Raw genomic sequence first — 22,174 nt, forward strand, 5'->3', positions numbered from 1 at the left:
TCCTAATCACTAAAGCTAGTAGTGCTTAATCAAATAAAATGTAGTAATGAACATTTTACTGCACATTATACAACCAAAACTACCAGAACTTCGGAAAAAATGATTCCATCTTTGAATAAATTTCATTTCAACTCCCATATTGTATTCTAACAGAACTTTTTAATGAAAAATTAGAGCTAGATATATTTTTAAATAAAATAAAGATAAAATGTTTGACTTTAAGCTATTGACAAAGACTATATTTAGCGAGTTGATGTTTTTGATGTATTGATTTATAGGTGAAACCGGTGAATCCTAGTGTTGCTATTAGATTGTGATTTTTTCAAAACCGGTGCACGCTAAATTTGACTCTTTATTCAAAATGTACTAAAACTGGTCTCTTTCTTTTTGGTGTATTTGTTTATTTATAAATAATGGAACAAACATTATGTCAGTTTTGTAGTTCTAATTGTTATGACCAACCTAATTTTAAAAAATCCCTTAACAATTATTAATGAATAGTTGATCCATCCATGACTGACACCTAATTACAATACTACACAAAAGTAATTGTGTAGATGAAATCAGAATTAACCACATATTTACTACTCAACTTGATGTAATTGCCAAGTCTGGTTTATTGCTAAAACTAAATTGGTGTTTGGTTGCTAAGTAAATGAAAGAATAGAATACTGTAGATGAAACACTTCAAATAAAGCGCTCGGCACCGGAAACAAATCAAAAGGAAGACTTGTTCGCGAAAAGAACTAATAAAGCTGACAAATTGCAGCTGTCAGCAAAGTTTTAATTTTGTTTTGTTCTTTCACCAGTCTCCTCCAGCTTTATTAAGTTGCCATTCTAATAAACTTACTAACAGCTTGTTTATTTAACCTTCATCCAGCTGGGGACTTTCCTATTGGTACTATAGTAGTAATTGTATGTAAACGGCTACGGAACTTAGTCCTAACAAGACCGATAAGACTCGTGGACTTCCTAATAATATTATAAATGTGAAAGTGCCTTTGTTTGTTTGTTTTTCTCTCACGCTAAAACCACTCAACTGACTGTACTGAAATCTTACATGGACATTCTTATGGTCCCTGGGATGAATATATGCCCATTCTTATTTCAAAAACCCCTTCGGGCTACGCGCCACTGGTCTTGAAGTATCGAACGATGCCATCTTGATCTCTAAAGTTATGTAATATTAATTGAATGAGCCTGTCAAATGTAATAAACTGTTCTGTGTACACAATTTTTTTTTTTTTTATTTGTTTACATTTATAGTGGGTGAACTGAACAGTGGAAGACGGGGTGGTTGCCCTCAAAGCAGCTTCTGAAACAAATGTCCCAATGACTACTGGAGAGCAGAAGCATCAAAGTATTTCAGCATACACTTTAGTGCTGGGGGAGAATAGTACGTTTGCTGAAGTCTAGTTAATGGAGTCAAGTCGATAACAAGATGACCAATGAATAAGATGTAAATTTTAATTGAAAGAAGTAATCTGAAGTAGAATACGAGAACTTTCTTATTCTTCTCTTCTAATTCTCGTAAATTATGGATATGTCTTAAGAATTCTGATAATTAGCAATATTGTAGAGAAAATAAATAAACCAATTAAAGATAATGAGTGAAGAAAAAACAGAGTATTCAGTTATGGGTATTAAAAATTAGAAAAATCCTAAATTGAGTCTAAATTGAGTCTACTGAGTGCATAGTGGTTTATGTTAAACGTGCTGAAACAGTCAACTTATAGTAAGTAGAGTAGGAAACACATTCAAATAATATCACAATCATAATATCTAATATTATAATTCTTGACATACAAAATAGAAGAGTTATTCGGATATTTGATATTTTAAAATAGACCTTGACCTGTTCGCAGCCTGTCATCGTTTTATATTTCTCTTTCAGCGGCTACAAGAAGTTTAACTATGACCGCCAATCATGACCCTGACCCCATCTGCAACCCCAATTTTAGATGATTTTACTTTAGATTTGCGAGTATGTTGCAATTTATTATGACCTGATACTGATGATAATAACTGCCTCATTCTCAAAATTCTCTAACAGGTCAGTCAGTACCTTCTGATAATTAGATATATGGATGACATTAACATTCTCTACAACCTGATGGTTCTATGAATTCTACTGAATTGATTAAGCAGTCTGAGGTCAGAATTCCTACAGAGAGTATATTTTGTATAATGTAGATTACGTACTGCCGGATAGATTCCCTCAAAGCAACCCAGCACATTAGTTGCAAATAATGTAGACTTCTCCAATTATAAATAACTTGCCTCGTTTCGTCATTTCGTAACTTTCGTTGAATACCTTAATCAATTTTGCTAATTTGGTCTTTCCTGAGCTTTTCAACATTCTTGATCGTAAATATCAGTCATGCGACCACTGTCTACTGTCTGTTTAAGTCACCTATGTCTATTATATCTAATATTACTGTATACTGAGTTAATTATTGTCTATTCACAACGATATTTTTGTGTTTGTAGCCATTTTGCGATCACGTATTAAACATTTCACTACCACCGCTTAATGGGAAAGTAATATTTAACAAAGTTTTATTACTAGATCGTAATCTGAGAATCAATCCAAATATGAGTTCGGAGAAAAAGACAATGGCGTATGCATGGGCCTAGTACCTAAAATCAGTCAATATAAGTCATTAGTACAGCACTATGCTTGATAAACAATATAAAACCAAATACAATCCACAAAACAATTTGTTTGATAGTAAAGAAGTAAAGTGACTTTTTAATAAATACTGAAGTGGATTACGTCATTTGTGGTCCAAAGTGGTCCATTAAAATATTCCAGTGAGTTAATTAGAATTTGAAACCCGTTTTCAGAATAGTTACATGACGCCAGCAAACCACTAGGATTTAGTTCTGTGACATTTGTAAATGCAACTGACAGGAGATTCACTATAAACAACAATTTGGACAATCCAAGCAACCCCTTCCACCTTCACATCTCGGTATTACTTCGTGCAGTCGACTGAATGAGCCTGGATAGTCTGTCCGGGTCCGTCATGTCCCGACATGCAATGTTGTGACATTCCCAGAGTATATAAAATCTGTGCAATGCTGTATCTGTATTTTCGTCCATAAGGTAATAATAACGTGGCATTTAACAATTATCAATAATTGTATTGCAAAATGTCAAACGTACATCTAATAGTAGTTGGCCTATGCAGGGTGTTTCTCACATGTCTAGCGGTTAAACTTCTAATTACAAAGGTTTATTTTAAATAGAATTCCATCTAAATTAACCTAAAGAATTTGTTTTAAATGATTTAAACTCATTTAACAAGAGGACGCGGCTCTTTCACGTACAACAGGAAGGTCGAATTCTTCAAAGGACATTCAAAGCGTTAACCCTTTCACTGCCGACGTCCTGTTTTACGGCCGTTTTTCATGAAATAATTAAAAATATAACATGATTGTGTTTTTTATTTCTGTTAACTGTGTTCAGGATGGAGCACAGAATACGTGCAACATGTTGTAAAGTAATATTTTATGAACAAATAATTTACATCATCTGGTATAGTTGGCATTTGTGCCGCTGGTAGCGCTGAGTGCAAACATCAGTATGGTCACAGAGCGAGCTATGGTTATCGTGTTTGTTTACATTTGAATCAGAGGAATTGGTTATTTGTTGTTAACAACAAATGTGGTTTATTTGTTGCTTACGATTATAATGTGATAATATATTGAATATGAAGAGATCTCTATATCCTGTGAGTGAGGGAACTATCTGAAATATTATTGAAGAAGACAGTTTGAGTGACAGTTTTGTCAGTAAGATTTCCAACCTCGACCATTCTTCAGACAGCAGTTCTCATGATGATGATACGGATGTAGACCGATTACTACCTCGTCGACAACATTCCTTTGAGTGCTTCATATTGAAAAATACATTTTAGAGGATTGAGGTAAAATTTCCATATTACCTTATACAGTTTGCAAGTTACAGTTTTAAATCTTGTAGTTTCTTGAACACCTACAAGATCAATTATTTGAGAACAATACAGTTTTACTGTGCTCGCACTATTAATTGTTTAATAATTTATTAGTGATGTGGTTGAAAACTTTTTCCACCCAATTGTATTCATTTCTGGATACTATGATCTGAAAAGTTTAGTTGAATGTATGTAACCGTTATAGATATTAATTGTTTAATAATTTATTAGTGATGTGGTTGAAAACTTTTGCCACCCAATTGTATTCATTTCTGGATACTATGATCTGAAAAGTTTAGTTGAATGTATGTAACCGTTATAGATATTAATTGTTTAATAATTTATTAGTGATGTGGTTGAAAACTTTTGCCACCCAATTGTATTCATTTCTGGATACTATGATCTGAAAAGTTTAGTTGAATGTATGTAACCGTTATAGATATTAATTGTTTAATAATTTATTAGTGATGTGGTTGAAAACTTTTGCCACCCAATTGTATTCATTTCTGGATACTATGATCTGAAAAGTTTAGTTGAATGTATGTAACCGTTATAGATATTAATTGTTTAATAATTTATTAGTGATGTGGTTGAAAACTTTTGCCACCCAATTGTATTCATTTCTGGATACTATGATCTGAAAAGTTTAGTTGAATGTATGTAACCGTTATAGATATTAATTGTTTAATAATTTATTAGTGATGTGGTTGAAAACTTTTGCCACCCAATTGTATTCATTTCTGGATACTATGATCTGAAAAGTTTAGTTGAATGTATGTAACCGTTATAGATATTAATTGTTTAATAATTTATTAGTGATGTGGTTGAAAACTTTTGCCACCCAATTGTATTCATTTCTGGATACTATGATCTGAAAAGTTTAGTTGAATGTATGTAACTGTTATAGATATTAATTGTTTAATAATTTATTAGTGATGTGGTTGAAAACTTTTGCCACCCAATTGTATTCACTTCTGGATACTATGATCTGAAAAGTTTAGTTGAATGTATGTAACCGTTATAGATATTAATTGTTTAATAATTTATTAGTGATGTGGTTGAAAACTTTTGCCACCCAATTATATTCATTTCTGGATACTATGATCTGAAAAGTTTAGTTGAATGTATGTAACCGTTATAGATATTAATTGTTTAATAATTTATTAGTGATGTGGTTGAAAACTTTTGCCACCCAATTGTATTCACTTCTGGATACTATGATCTGAAAAGTTTAGTTGAATGTATGTAACCGTTATAGATATTAATTGTTTAATAATTTATTAGTGATGTGGTTGAAAACTTTTGCCACCCAATTGTATTCATTTCTGGATACTATGATCTGAAAAGTTTAGTTGAATGTATGTAACCGTTATAGATATTAATTGTTTAATAATTTATTAGTGATGTGGTTGAAAACTTTTGCCACCCAATTGTATTCATTTCTGGATACTATGATCTGAAAAGTTTAGTTGAATGTATGTAACCGTTATAGATATTAATTGTTTAATAATTTATTAGTGATGTGGTTGAAAACTTTTGCCACCCAATTGTATTCATTTCTGGATACTATGATCTGAAAAGTTTAGTTGAATGTATGTAACCGTTATAGATATTAATTGTTTAATAATTTATTAGTGATGTGGTTGAAAACTTTTGCCACCCAATTGTATTCATTTCTGGATACTATGATCTGAAAAGTTTAGTTGAATGTATGTAACCGTTATAGATATTAATTGTTTAATAATTTATTAGTGATGTGGTTGAAAACTTTTGCCACCCAATTGTATTCATTTCTGGATACTATGATCTGAAAAGTTTAGTTGAATGTATGTAACTGTTATAGATATTAATTGTTTAATAATTTATTAGTGATGTGGTTGAAAACTTTTGCCACCCAATTGTATTCACTTCTGGATACTATGATCTGAAAAGTTTAGTTGAATGTATGTAACCGTTATAGATATTAATTGTTTAATAATTTATTAGTGATGTGGTTGAAAACTTTTGCCACCCAATTATATTCATTTCTGGATACTATGATCTGAAAAGTTTAGTTGAATGTATGTAACCGTTATAGATATTAATTGTTTTATTAGTGATGTGGTTGAAAACTTTTATTGTATTCACTTCTGGATACTATGATCTGAAAAGTTTAGTTGAATGTATGTAACTGTTATAGATATTAATTGTTTTAGTGATGTGGTTGAAAACTTTTGCCACCCAATTGTATTCACTTCTGGATACTATGATCTGAAAAGTTTAGTTGAATGTATGTAACCGTTATAGATATTAATTGTTTAATAATTTATTAGTGATGTGGTTGAAAACTTTTGCCACCCAATTGTATTCATTTCTGGATACTATGATCTGAAAAGTTTAGTTGAATGTATGTAACTGTTATAGATATTAATTGTTTTCTTACTGACGTATTCCTTAGCGTGATCAACGAAATATTAGATAATATATCCGTGACTGAATTTTTTAAACTCTACTCATCATTATCGTCATTATTTTATTGGAAGGATTAATTTCACTAGCTTGCACAAAAAATCATTTATAGCAAATGAGTTGCACAGCCTGTACTTTTTAAAAGTTTGAAAGGTTCGTGATCTTTTATTGCATTGTTATCGAAAGATGATCGATCCTTATTTGAGTTTCATGTGAAGCTCGATGTTGAACAATTTTGAGTGGGCGAGAGCCCAGGGAGGGGTTGGAAGCACGCCTAGTCATGTGCCAAGGAGTGTAGGGAGGTAGGGGGAGGGAGAATCGTGACTGTCAGGTCAGAGGTCAAGGGGAGCATCGGTCCCAGGACTGTCAATTGTGGTTATTGATGCCGCAGTTGTACAGATGGAAAGAAAATCAACAGAGCTTATTTCCAACGGAAGCCTTTCTATTAGAGCCACGGTAGAAGGATTAAGAATGAGACTTGCAAGTATTACTTATTTCCTACTGAATGACAATCATTAATTTTGTGGTGCACAAATATTTCCCCCAAAATTCGCTCAACTGAAGAATCCTAAACGAAATCTGTCTAGGATTCTCATATATTTCATACATTTCGTTCTAACTTTCGTTTGGTTAGAAATACAGTGTATTCCACAACAAATCTCTATCTTGATGTGTTTAAGGATTTTTGCTTTGTTTATGGCGAGTTCCACTCTGGCTCTAAGTCAAGCAGTTGAGAGCAAATTTACATTGTACCTTTAAAAGCACACGACCAGGTTTCTTGACATAAACAGAAATTTCCCGCGATAGTTTTGGTGGAGGTCGAAATGAGAGGGTATTGAATGGGTAGGAAATCATTTTTTTATCTCATATTTGTCTTAGCTTCACTCACGCATAATTAACCGTGATAAACGTAAATAGGAAACCTAACCTAGCCTACCTTTCTTCCTCTCCAATGCGCTCAACGTCACCACCAGCTGATAGTACCACAGAGCCGTTACCCCACTAAGTGTAAGAAACCCGTGGTGCGATTTGTTTTGTAATGTATTTCTCGTAAATGTGTTTATTATTAAATGCTATTTTATCCAGTTTTTATATAATTTGGTTTTGTTACTGCATAGTTGTCGTGAACATTCTCCAGATAGTTGTCCTGTTTATTCTGTTATTGAGATAGTTTATAGTGTAAATTGTATGATTATTGTATTTGTATTGGTCTGTTATTAGTTTCTTTAACTGATTAAAATATTTTCTGTGTGAATATGAAGAATTCGGACTGATTAATTGTGAATAAAGGATCAAGACTTAAATTGTTTTGATTTGTTTTTATTTGTTTTATGTTTAACATTTTATTGTACATGTTACATATGTTGGTCCACTGTGTTTTTTTTGAATCGCCAAGGTGTGTTTTGATTGAAGGTCCACAGTGTCGGAGTTGAAGCACAGTGCTCGGTCTTGAGGGTCCCTTATGGTAGCTCCCGCAAAGTCCACGCCCCGATGACGGTCCGCCAGGACGATGTCGATGCGGGAGTAGGACCCTCTCAGCTAGAGTCCTGCGGCAGTGTAGTGTTTTGTCCTGTAGTTAAGTCTTGTGTTGTAGTGTAGGCGACAACATTGTTACTCTGGCATCTCAATAATGTATGAGTCCGAGCAAGCCGCCTCCACGGAAGCACTTGGACTGTCTGCCGTTTTTGACTGCCGAATGAATGGAGCGCGCTCCAATTCGCTCATCTTCAATGTGGTTTGCCTTCTGGTGATGCTCTCCATAAGACTTCGTAGGGAGCTTAGCGAACTGACGCCTGACGAAGGTGTCCTAGAAGATGGAGCGCGCTGAAGTCGTGCAGTCTCGGACGATCTTGTAGATAGGTTTTCCAGTTCATCCACTGAGCTTTCTGGGTCGTCCTGTGAGGTGGTGACGTCGCTGATTGAGGAACTTCTTGGCATGACGGTCTCTGACGACGTTTTTGGTGCGTGGGGTTCCGGTAGTAAACATCTGTAGTCTGTTTGTTCACGGTGTTGATCGAAACATTTCACAATAAATTTTACTAAAATGTAGATGTCTAGTAGAATCCCGATTATGAATACGGGATAAAAGTAATAGGGATTGAAAACTTTTAGCTCCATGTTTGTGACGAGCTTCCCTATTATGATAGCGTAATCATGGTTACAACGAGTTCTGTTGATACCGTTCCATTGTTGGGGTTAATATTGATAATTATTGTGAACAGCCCTCTCTCGCCCAGCTCGCATGGATGATGTTGTGTACACCGGAGGACGTATAATGTACTACGTTATGTACGGTTAAAACATAAAATGTAATGATAAATATTATTTAATTAATTGTAGTTTGTAAAAGTAAAGTACGTCGTGCTCGCATAAAGCCTACAGATCTCTTACTGTGGAAGCATTCTGACGGTGGTATAATTATGTCTGACGATCAGTTTTAAGCGTGTCAAGGTAACGCAAATAAATTATGATTTCGTATCTTTAACCCTTTTCATACCCTCATATTTCAACTTCGACCAAAACTAAGTCACGTGACTGAGGAGCGATTTCTTTCTTAAATAAAGCCTCTATATGGACTTAATGAAACCCTAGCTTGTGTTTTGTTATACAGAGCAAATTGGCTCTCTGGACCTGGATTATTACTAACCAACTCTCGATAGACTTCAAAATATACCTACAACTACCCGGAGCATACCTGTACCGTACCAATTTTTTTAATTTACACCGTTCAGCGCAAACCACCGGTAATAGCCTACTCTTAGTAGTTGATGTTTGCGCGTTCAACTGAGCATACGCCGGTTGCTGTAAGTAAAGTAAAAATAAAAAGGGTAAAAACAGAAGATCCCTTGTCCGAATTTCAAAACTTTCAAATGCAAACCACGTCATCTTGTACATAATTTAAGGTCTTTGAATCGTAAATATTTTGTTGAAGGAAAAGTCAATTATCTCTGTTTGTTTTAAAACAATGGTCTAAAGCGTATAGAAAACAGTCAATTTTTGTTTTTACTGCCACTCCTGTTATATGAACCCGCACCAAAATAATGTTTTTTCGATACTTCATCTTGCAAGTATACAATCAATACACGACAGCTGTATTTTTCAAAATTTCTTCTGCCATTAAAAAATTAATTTTTTTAATACAAAAATGTCCATAAACCGAAACCTTTTAATGGTAAGGGAGGCCTCCGTCACATCTAATCAAAGGCCGTAAAACTGAATAATTTTCTATCACATATCACATTCACATAGTTTTCTATCTCTAACAGATCTTCGCCAAATAAACTGTATATAGATACTGAGTGGAATTTTAATATGTTTCTATACAAGTAGTTAATCAATTAAAAGGACAATAGAATAAAATATTCAAAATCTATATTAATAAGGGTAGCACCTTGTGGGTAGCAAGAACCTGACATCCGCAAAGTTCAGACACATATCAGCACCCGGATACATACACAATCTAAAACAGGTCATCCAGGTGAAGTAAACATAATCACATAATCTAGGTGAAGGGGTATTCTCATTGTCTCATCAGGTACACAATTAGAGTATTTTTATATTTTTTATCTAGGTGTCTCTGATGTCAAAATCGTGTTAAGGTTCTTCGGCGCCGACTTTTTTATCTCTTCATACGAATACGACTCCAGGTTCCAGGAGTCAAGTTTGTGACAGCGTCGCTACACTAAGAGGAAGTTGATCTGGAGCTAAACTCATTATTTACACTAGTGATTACTCTCAGCCCACCCATTGCTCCGCGAAAATTTTATTGGGAGTCATAAAATACGAGCTGAACGGAAGAATAGAGTACGAGCACGTCGAACTGAAATCGAAACCTGGACGCATCCAGATTCGAAGGCGGAGTAATTAAAATTGCGTAGTTAAAAAGGTTTTTATTGAGAATATCTGACGCTCGATGTCTACAAACTGAGGTGAGCTGCCATGTTCGACAGAGTGTCAGATATGCACGATGAACTGATTAGAAGTTACACAAGTTACTAGCACGACCTCTACAGTGTTTAACTGAACAAGACAGTTCTGTCTGATCCTGACTATGAACGGTGTATAATAGACAATGGCATAGGAACATTACACAAGTTACAAGCACGACCTCTACAGTGTTTAACTGAACAAGACAGTTCTGTCTGATCCTGACTATGAACGGTGTATAATAGACAATGGCATAGGAACATTACACAAGTTACAAGCACGACCTCTACAGTGTTTAACTGAACAAGACAGTTCTGTCTGATCCTGACTGTGAACGGTGTATAATAGACAATGGCATAGGAACATTACACAAGTTACAAGCACGACCTCTACAGTGTTTAACTGAACAAGACAGTTCTGTCTGATCCTGACTATGAACGGTGTATAATAGACAATGGCATAGGAACATTACACAAGTTACAAGCACGACCTCTACAGTGTTTAACTGAACAAGACAGTTCTGTCTGATCCTGACTATGAACGGTGTATAATAGACAATGGCATAGGAACATTACACAAGTTACAAGCACGACCTCTACAGTGTTTAACTGAACAAGACAGTTCTGTCTGATCCTGACTATGAACGGTGTATAATAGACAATGGCATAGGAACATTACACAAGTTACAAGCACGACCTCTACAGTGTTTAACTGAACAAGACAGTTCTGTCTGATCCTGACTATGAACGGTGTATAATAGACAATGGCATAGGAACATTACACAAGTTACAAGCACGACCTCTACAGTGTTTAACTGAACAAGACAGTTCTGTCTGATCCTGACTATGAACGGTGTATAATAGACAATGGCATAGGAACATTACACAAGTTACAAGCACGACCTCTACAGTGTTTAACTGAACAAGACAGTTCTGTCTGATCCTGACTATGAACGGTGTATAATAGACAATGGCATAGGAACATTACACAAGTTACAAGCACGACCTCTACAGTGTTTAACTGAACAAGACAGTTCTGTCTGATCCTGACTGTGAACGGTGTATAATAGACAATGGCATAGGAACATTACACAAGTTACAAGCACGACCTCTACAGTGTTTAACTGAACAAGACAGTTCTGTCTGATCCTGACTATGAACGGTGTATAATAGACAATGGCATAGGAACATTACACAAGTTACAAGCACGACCTCTACAGTGTTTAACTGAACAAGACAGTTCTGTCTGATCCTGACTATGAACGGTGTATAATAGACAATGGCATAGGAACATTACACAAGTTACAAGCACGACCTCTACAGTGTTTAACTGAACAAGACAGTTCTGTCTGATCCTGACTATGAACGGTGTATAATAGACAATGGCATAGGAACATTACACAAGTTACAAGCACGACCTCTACAGTGTTTAACTGAACAAGACAGTTCTGTCTGATCCTGACTATGAACGGTGTATAATAGACAATGGCATAGGAACATTACACAAGTTACAAGCACGACCTCTACAGTGTTTAACTGAACAAGACAGTTCTGTCTGATCCTGACTATGAACGGTGTATAATAGACAATGGCATAGGAACATTACACAAGTTACAAGCACGACCTCTACAGTGTTTAACTGAACAAGACAGTTCTGTCTGATCCTGACTATGAACGGTGTATAATAGACAATGGCATAGGAACATTACACAAGTTACAAGCACGACCTCTACAGTGTTTAACTGAACAAGACAGTTCTGTCTGATCCTGACTGTGAACGGTGTATAATAGACAATGGCATAGGAACATTACACAAGTTACAAGCACGACCTCTACAGTGTTTAACTGAACAAGACAGTTCTGTCTGATCCTGACTATGAACGGTGTATAATAGACAATGGCATAGGAACATTACACAAGTTACAAGCACGACCTCTACAGTGTTTAACTGAACAAGACAGTTCTGTCTGATCCTGACTGTGAACGGTGTATAATAGACAATGGCATAGGAACATTACACAAGTTACAAGCACGACCTCTACAGTGTTTAACTGAACAAGACAGTTCTGTCTGATCCTGACTATGAACGGTGTATAATAGACAATGGCATAGGAACATTACACAAGTTACAAGCACGACCTCTACAGTGTTTAACTGAACAAGACAGTTCTGTCTGATCCTGACTATGAACGGTGTATAATAGACAATGGCATAGGAACATTACACAAGTTACAAGCACGACCTCTACAGTGTTTAACTGAACAAGACAGTTCTGTCTGATCCTGACTATGAACGGTGTATAATAGACAATGGCATAGGAACATTACACAAGTTACAAGCACGACCTCTACAGTGTTTAACTGAACAAGACAGTTCTGTCTGATCCTGACTGTGAACGGTGTATAATAGACAATGGCATAGGAACATTACACAAGTTACGGCTTCATTGGAAATCCAGTCTGCTCTACTATAATCAACGAGTTATACTAATGGAACGCTCTCTGGGCGCTTATCATGCCTTGTAAGCTTAATAATATTGTTATATTCCACAATTTATTTAATGTTACAAATGTTAGTAGCTGCGCTTTACTATGGGTTTTTAATTTTTGGTTTTAAAAACAGAATATTGTTACAATATTAAAATAACTGAGGTGTTGACTTTTTTATATAGTGCTTATGATAGAGCTATATTTCTTATACAGTCGGTAACGAAGACTACAGACATTAAATTGTGTACCAGGTGAAAAAAATATTTTTATTATGTCCAAAGCTTTCTGTTTTGCAATGTGATGAGATATTATTAAAAAAAATAATTTATACTCCGTTTCAATAAAAAGTAACTCGTGGCTTCCATTGAATTCGTCATTTGAAAACACTACCAAGAGTAAGAGTTAAAAACTCTTAATGTCAATTCAGAAGTGGTCGCATTTATTATACATAACTTCAGCAAATAACAATATTTTACAATTTTCAATACATCATCACTTGATCTAATTAATTTACCCTTAGATTTAAAATCAGTAAAAGTGATTCTAAGATCAGAATCAATGACATGGAGTACAGAAATACAGTCGTTACATTTTTCAATGCGTCTTACAATGACGCCACAAATACAATATAAAATTTCATCCTTAAAACTAGAACCGTCTTAATTTTCCATAATATACATAGCACTCTCAATTTCACCATTACCATCTAAAGACAAATCCAAATCGTACTTATCATGGCCTAACTAAGAAGGCCAAGGTGTGAATTAGGATAAAATTCAAGGCGGTTAGCAAGCTCAGAAGCTCTGACACTATTTCGGAACATCAGTTGCCTTACTGCCCAAGTGAACTGTTTAGTATTTGGATGTTTATTAGTATGTATTGTTTCCACTCCTACTTCGAACACAGTATAAAAATAATTCTAAACGGTCTTGACTAAATTTATAGGCTACAAATTAGTATAAATCAATTAAACTAACAATCTGTCTCTTAAAATACAAATACTCTAATTAAGAACCCTTAAGCAAACGATTACTTTGCATGGCCCAACACTGATAGTTCTCCAATTGTGAGTTTGGACAAATATGTGTTGCTGTATTTAACATTTCGTCATCTTCTTTCTTGTTTTCTCCTTTTATGGGAACCTTAAAGCCTCTTCCGAATTGATCCCTACTGTTCAAATAATCAAAACGATTATCAATTGTTCTTACCAATTCAACGGTTGGTAAATAGCTTATGAACTATGGATCTTAGTTTTATACACAAATATTCTAAAGCGTCCGCTACACTAGAGCTTAGAGTCTGTGCTGCAACCTACAAATTCATTTTTCATTTCATTTTTGTAGAAAACATTTTTGTACGATAGTTTGTTACGTATTTTTAAACCCAGTTTTTTTCTGTACGTTGTTAAGTTCTTCTATATATTTTTAAAAAATCCTGCCTGACTTAGATTCCATTACTTTCATGTCCGCTACAGCATTTCGTGCGAATTTTAACATGTAAAGAAGATCCAAAATAGCACAAATATCATAATTAATGGTATCAAGTTTAAAAAATGGTGTTTTAGGGAATTTACAACCTAAATGTTTTAAAGCACTGAGATTAGTGCTTGTACCGTCGAAGGTCACACTTTGATCATTCACGGTTTTTGATCATTTACACTTAGATGACCCACTTCACTCAGTTTTAGTATAGCCACTTTAATCAGCTGCAACAGTAAAATTTATGAAGTTTTATTTACAAAAAAGTACTTACTTGTGAAAAAATGTGGCTGTCTTTAATCTATCTGGATGTGCAGTTGTGCGCAGCGCAACTCTTCACCATGTCACGAAATAACAAACATCAATCAATCAATCATTTTTTATTGCAATAGACATGTATAACATGTATAGCAAACGTCACTATAATAACTAAAATTTTGTCCACTCTCCCCACATCAAGATCACACTCATACATACAAATCCGCATTCACTCATCGCACTTCCATTCGCCAATTTCCCCACCTCCTCAGCCAAAGTCAATCTCCCTGTTGGGTGGTCTCCCAGTTAAATGCCAAAAACTCGGCCACATTGTAAAATGCTTGTGACACTAAAAAGCTTTTCAACTGAGTTTTGACCACCTGGGGCGATGGTTCATTTTTGATCACATTGGGCAGGCTTGTTGATGAAATGCACACCTGCTTGTGAGGGCAGGTGTTCATAAACCCCCGTTTCTGTGTTGTCCAGTTCGGTAGTTTTCCCTGCCTCTAGTCTCATACGAATGAATGTCTCGGCCAGTTGTTAAGGCACACTTAGACATACAAAACAGCGTCGTTTCGCAAATGTAGAGACTAGGCAGAGTCAATAGCTGCAAATTTTTGAAGGTTTCTCGGCAGGACTCTCGAAAATTTCAAATGAGCGATTATCCGAACCGCTTGTTTTTTGCAGTTTGAACACTCCTCATCAACTGGTTTGTTTGCACTGGCACCCCACAATACTACTCCGTAGGTAAGGTGGGGGTATATCAAACCATAATATGCCGTCATCAAGACCTGAGTAGGGCAATATTTGGCTAAAGACCTCAAGACATAAATGCCTGAGGACAATTTTTTGCAAACATGGTCGATATGAACATTCCATGTCAACCCCCGATCGAGGTGTATTCCAAGGAATTTTGGATACTGTAAAACTTCTTCCAGAATGGAATCTGCCCAAACATGATGGCAGGGTCACACTCTGAGTCTACAGATCGAAGAGAAAAGTTCATGGCGTTTGGATTTTTTTGTGTGTTTGTTATGAGATTGAGGCTGTTGAAGTACTGAACACAGTTGTTGATATCAACAAAAGATCGTTCTTCCAACAAAGATTTTGTCTTTTCACTGAAACAGAGAGTCGTGTCATCAGCATACTGCACAATTTTTCCATGTAGTAGTGATGACCCCAATGTCATTGACATAAATGAGAAACAAGATTGGGCTGAGGATTGATCCCTGAGGGACTCCATAGTTCAGCTGAATTGGTTGGATTGTTGGTCTGAAATTTGGACAACTTGAGTTCTGTTGCTCAGAAATGATCTGAGCCACAAGAGTGGCACGCCTCGGATGCCGTTAGAATTCCAGTCTCTCGAGCAGCGTTTTGTGGTCAACACAGTCCGAATGCCTTAGACAAGTCGAGGAACACACCGAGGGTGGACCTACGATTTTTCAAATCCCTCTACAACCAAATCGACCAGACTTGCTACCCGCGTCCTACTGTCGATTTACCCTTTCTGAATCCCGAATTGGTCTTCTGAAAGTAGGTTGTGCATAATTCAAATACTGTAGCATTCTTGACATTACTGGCAAAATTGAGACAGGCCGGTAATTGTTTGTGGAACTGGGTCGTCCTTTTTGAAAATTGGATTTACTTTCGCGAGTTTAAGGAGTGAGGGAAAAACTCCTTGGTCAAAAGACAAGTTAAATTAGAAGGGTTAATGGTCTCACAATGTGCTTAGAGCATATTTTAAAGAGACGCATTGATATCAAATTGGAATCATTTGAACTTTTGGCTGGGAGCTGCTGAATAATTCGTTCGAGCTCTTCTTCAACGACAGGCGCTAAAAAACCCATTGAGGATACCGGACTCTGCCTACGCGTAGGTTCACTCGGGGCTGTAATGGTCTTGGATTCAGCTCACAAGCAACAGACGCGAAAAATCTGTTAAACTCATTTGCCACCTCCTTTGCATCATCCACAAGCTTATCCCCAATTTTAATTTTAATTTGTTTATGAGGTTTTCTTTATTGTTAAATGATGCCCCAAAACAGTTTTAGAAACATTTTTTGATGACGTAATGGATTTAGAGACATCATAGGTTTTCGCTGCAAGGATCACTTTCTTGTGACATCACCAACACCTAAATAGAAAACATTTAAAAAAACTATTTGAGTTGCTCAGAGCAGACGTCTTGATGTACTGAACACGAAGGGAAGCCAACAATGCAAACTCCCACATTAAACGATGACGATTCGTGTTTCTACATGAAAAGGCGTGATGCCGTATCGTGCCACGGTACACTGTTTGACAAACTTGAGTCTCACGGTATTCGAGGTTTGCCTATTAAATGGCTTAGCTCGTTTCTAACTCACAGATCCCAGGTTGTCCAGATATCTAGTAAGTCGTCCAAAAAAATTAGAACTGAGTTACGGAGTCCCTCAGGGATCCATCCTCAGTCCTGTGCTTTTCCTGCTTTACGTCAACGATGTAAAATCATCGCTTCTGCATGCAAAATTAGTGCAGTTTGCCGATGATACGACTCTCTTTTTCAATGCAATATCAAGTGAAGTTTTGGAACAACAGGCTTTTGTTGACGTCAACAACTGTGTCCAATACTTCCACAGCCTCAATCTTACAACAAACCCTTCAAAAACCAACGTTTTGAATATAGCTTTGCGCACTGCGGGCAACCAGTGTGGGCCTGCTATTTTGTTAGATGACTCCACACTGGAAGAAGTCAGCTCTTCAAAATTCCTAGGAATGCACCTTGACCAAGGGCTGACTTGGAATGAGCATATTGACTATGTTTGCGCCAAAGTCTGCTCAGGTATTTTTGTTCTGAGATCTTTAGCCGAATACTGCCCGAGTCAGGTACTGATTACGGCGTATTATGGACTGATTTACCCCCATCTGGCCTACGGAGTGGTCCTTTGGGGAGCTTGCGCAAACACACAGTTTCAAAGAGCATTCAGACTCCAAAAAAAAGCAATTCGAATAATCGCCAAAATCAAATTTAGAGAGTCGTGCAGGGAATCCTTCAAGAAATTGCAGCTGTTGACTCTGCCGTGCCTCTACATTTTGGAAACAACTTTGTTTTGTGTGAGTAAATGCGCCCTAACCAGAGGCCAAGACATACACATGTATGAGACACGTGGTAGAGCAAACTACCGAACTGGGAGACACAGAACGGTGGTTTATGAACGCCTGCCCTCGCAGGCGGGTGTTCATTTCCTCAACAGATTGCCCAATTCAATTAAAGATACTCCAACGCCCAAGGCGTTAAAGACTCGCCTTAAACGCTTCTTGGTGTCACAAGCATTCTATAATGCAGGTGAGTTTTTGGCATTCGACTGGGAGACCGCCCAATTAGAAAACTGACTCCGCTGTACTAAGTGGGTTGCATTGGCGATGTATGAAAGAGGCGTAACTGTGAAACTGTATGTGTGAGTGTGTATTGTTATATGAATGTCAGAAATTTAAAAAACCATGACGTTTGCCATACAATGTAAGAATTGTCGATGCAATAAAAAAGATTTGATTTGATCGTCCCGTTGATCGCCGTACAACGCGGTGGGTTCTTGCCTACTTTAAGCGCCTGCGATCCCATGGATACACCCACATGCACAGCTGTATGCGACCGGAAAAAACAGCGTGCGTGCGGCTTATGGGCAGTGCGCGTTCAGTAGTATATTTCGTCGACTATAATAATTATATGGGACACATCTTTGCAAGCCTGGCCATATTAGCAGTTACGGCACCCCACTTCCCCCTCACCTTGCGGCATATCAGCTGATTATATCAGTATGAGGCGACGCGACCACTTCGTATCGGTTATTTACATCCGTTTTGTCCTTCGGTGTTCGATTATTCTGCATGTTTTATTTTATTATTATTTTTGCTCATGTTCTGTGTCGTAGCGTAAACATGTGCTAATTTAAATCGTGAATGTAAAGTATTTAGGAAGATGAGAACTAAAGATGAGTAGAAATGATTGCTCAATTGTTGGGTTTAATCGATTATCACATCTCTAGTTATCCTTCCGTTACAGCTGGCAACACCGCGCCACAATCCAGGCTTGCATTGATAAGTCTCACACTATACTACATTATACATTGTAAAACAGCTATTCAGATTTCAAATAAAAAATAGTGTTACATTTAATCAGCTGTTTGGGTTTGTTAACGGGTTTCACGCGCAAATAATAAACGGCCACCATCATAATCGAATTATCAAAATTCATAATTAATTATTAAAAACTATAAGGGTGATTATCGGGAAACGCGTGTTTTTGACATGCGTCTTATACAAGGAATATCGGTCGGCGACGGCCGGAAGTTGTTACGCTGTGGAGTGGGGAGTGTGCAGTTGTAGTAGTTGTGCAGTTTCAGTTGTAGCCGAGATGTGGAACCTTGAGCATCGTACGTTTGTCATGTGACGGTTTTACGCAAATGGTGAATCAGTCACTCAGTCTCAGCGAGACTTTCGTGCACATTTTAACGTTGCACGGCATGGTGCTATCCCTGATCGTAACACGATATTGCGTTGGATACATAATGTTAACACAACTGGATCTTTGCTTAAGAAGAAACCTCCTGGACCGGTAACGACCGTTACTACCCCTGAGACAGTTGAAAGAGTGCGCCTTGCAACAGCTCAGAGTCCTAGCCGCTCAATTCGGAAGCGGGCATCTGCTCTCGGACTTCGCCCATCCACAGTGAGGAAGATTTTGGTCACACATCTTAAGGGGACCTTGTAGTCCCTATACTGCACATGTTAAAAATGTAATGTTTAGGTACCATTAGAACAAGAACTACTTGGTGTACACATGTAAAACTTTGTACATTGCTTATTTGTATCTTTCTGAATAATGTTTACTTATCCATAAGTGAATATAACGTTGAAACAAAAAAATACATAAAAATAAAATAACCACTAAAATTTTCAATTTTTTTGCTTATAAATATTTATTTTTAATTTTTTTCTGACAGTTTTAACAATTTAATTATAGTTAACATTGTAGAACACACAGATATACACAACATAAAAAAATTCAGGCTGATAACCAAAGAGGTTAATGAAAAAAGTGTACCTGAGTGTCACGAAAAGTGATTTTCCGGTAGGTGCCAAAAACTGCAAACTTGTCCTTTTGTCACACTAAAAGAGTCCAGCACCGTACACAACAGTTTTTTCTTCTTCCATATCTTCCCTTTTTCTTTTGGCATTTCGTTTTAGTTTTCTTTTATTTTTAAAGCATTCTAAGGCTGCTTTGTTGGCATTTAAAACCCTATTTTGATCAATTTGTTTTAGGCCGACTACACAATTTTCTCCAGCATTACCACATAGTTTCTGAATAACTTGCACCTTACCCAGAGCACCACAGTTACATGCAATAATGGCATCTAACACTCCAACTTTTAATGTTTTTATTCCAACAAAGTTGTTTTTGGGAATTCTCGTCCAGATGACGTTATTTGATGACTCATTTGGATTTTGTGTACAGCCATAAAGACATTTTTGAAGTAAATTTGTATTTGAAAGGTCCTTAAAAATATGTTTTATTTCCAGCATAATAGGCCCAGGCACTGCATGTTTATGGGTATATTCATCACCTGAAAACAGGCACTTTTGGTATTTGCACCATGACAATTCACCCTTTGGGCAAAGTTCGTGCTGGGGAGAGTTGTCAGTCGAAAGCAGATGAAAATATATCGCCCACACCGCCTTTCTCATTTTATCAACATTTTCAAGGTTGTCTCGGGTTGCTTTACCATAATATGTTTGAATACTGTCAATAATTGCATCAGTAAGCCTACCAAGTCCTGAAATAGGTTTCCCATCATTTCATTTTTGGCCTCGTAGTTTTCAATCTACGTAAACGACTACCCATCCTTTTTTGGACGTGTCCTTATACACTCCAACATACTATCATCATATGGCTTGGCCTGCTCAACAGATGAAAAATCAGAGCTGTCACCGCCACCTATATATATATATTGTTCTGACACGATGGCTAAGTGAGATTTGAGAGGTATGGAAAATGTAGGTCGGTATGGTATTCTTTAAATATTTTTTTTAAGTGTAAATACACATTAGATATCAAAGTGTTATATATCAAAATGCTCGGAAATATATGTAGAATCTAAAAAAATATAAAACTAAAATTTTTTTTTTTAATTTTTTTGACTACAAGGTTCCCTTAAATTTCATCCTTTCAAGCTGGTAGTATGTCATCAATTGAGTCAAGCAGATAAGAGACAACGTGTAATTTTTTATAACACAATGAGTAAAATTTTGGAAGAAAATGACGGAGCAGTTGTCCTTATGAGTGACGAAGCGCATTTCCACTTGGACGGAGCAGTCAATAAACAGAATTTACGATTTTGGTGTGCAGAAAATCCTCAAAAGACGTAGCTGAGAGACCTCTTAGACCTCTTCATAGCTTAAGTGTATAATAATTATATTTATTAATTATTATTATTATTAATATTATTATTATTATTATTAAGAACCTGACGGGTGTTTCTTTAAATCGACCAAAGAGCAGCAAAGCTTTCTTTGTCGAATGGCTAAGCGCCTGGTCAATATGCAATACACGCAGTACAGGAAACAAGTGGTGTTGCTGGCACCGGATTGAAGGCGCTTGTAATATCTCTCGTGTTACCATTGCTTTCTGTTCGATAAAGACGTTCGTTATTCTGTTGGGTCATTCTATAGTACGTTGTATCGATTTATTAAACAAAATACTTGTACTTTATACAATAAATACTAGGGCAAAAACACTTTTGTATAGAGAACTTTTCCGTTTGACAAACAGATTCCAATAAATAAAACTTTAAAGAATATTACAGTTTATAAAAAAATAGTTATACTGTATTTTGTGTACAGTAAATACTAAGACATAATCTCTAAATCACGTTTGTGTAGATAATTCTTCCGTTATCAGTACACAGGTTCCCAAAAATAAAACTTTATAGAATGTTACAGTTTCAAAGTAAATGTAGTCTAATTTCTCAAATTACATTTCCCAAAGTCAATTAATTGTTGGAAAAAAAGATAGTAAAATAAGCGAAATTCTGAGATTTACTAAAATATTCGTTTGCACTTAGATTGTTGTGTTAGTAAAACAACCCATTTGTATTTTATATATATATATATATTATATATATAATTTAAGTATATATAATTTACTTTAGCCTATGTGTATTAAATATTTCCATTGATTCAGTGCAACTGTAGTGTTTTTTGTAAAATTATAATTACATTGAGTTTGAAACGTCAACATAACCTAGACATGGCGCTGTGTGGGGTATGTAAGAAATCCTTTAGCACGAAACAGATTAAAACTACTTGCTGTGATTGTGAATACGAATTTCACGGAACATTTGTTAAGTTGAGTAAAGTAGATATTGAATATTTATCTAGTGCTGGTCGTACATGGAGATGTGGCCCATGTAGCGAAGCCAGACGTCGTAGTATGTCATTAGAATCGGAGGCTACTGAGGGTAAGCTAACATTACAAGATTGTTTTAAAGCTATACAGGATTTAACTAATGAACATAAAAACTCAATTAAATAGTTTAATAGGTTTTATGAGGCCTTGAACGATAATTTGGAAGAAAATAC

At 36.1% G+C, this 22,174-nt stretch overlaps 1 protein-coding gene across 1 annotated transcript in view; it reads right to left on the reverse strand.

Annotated features, from left to right (window-relative positions):
• Positions 1-22,174, reverse strand: part of LOC124366998 — a 413,006-nt gene that overhangs the window by 77,931 nt on the left and 312,901 nt on the right. The gene's annotated exons all lie outside the window — the stretch shown is intronic.

Source organism: Homalodisca vitripennis, chromosome 7 (assembly GCF_021130785.1).
Source record: "Homalodisca vitripennis isolate AUS2020 chromosome 7, UT_GWSS_2.1, whole genome shotgun sequence".
Classification (NCBI taxonomy): domain Eukaryota; kingdom Metazoa; phylum Arthropoda; class Insecta; order Hemiptera; family Cicadellidae; genus Homalodisca; species Homalodisca vitripennis.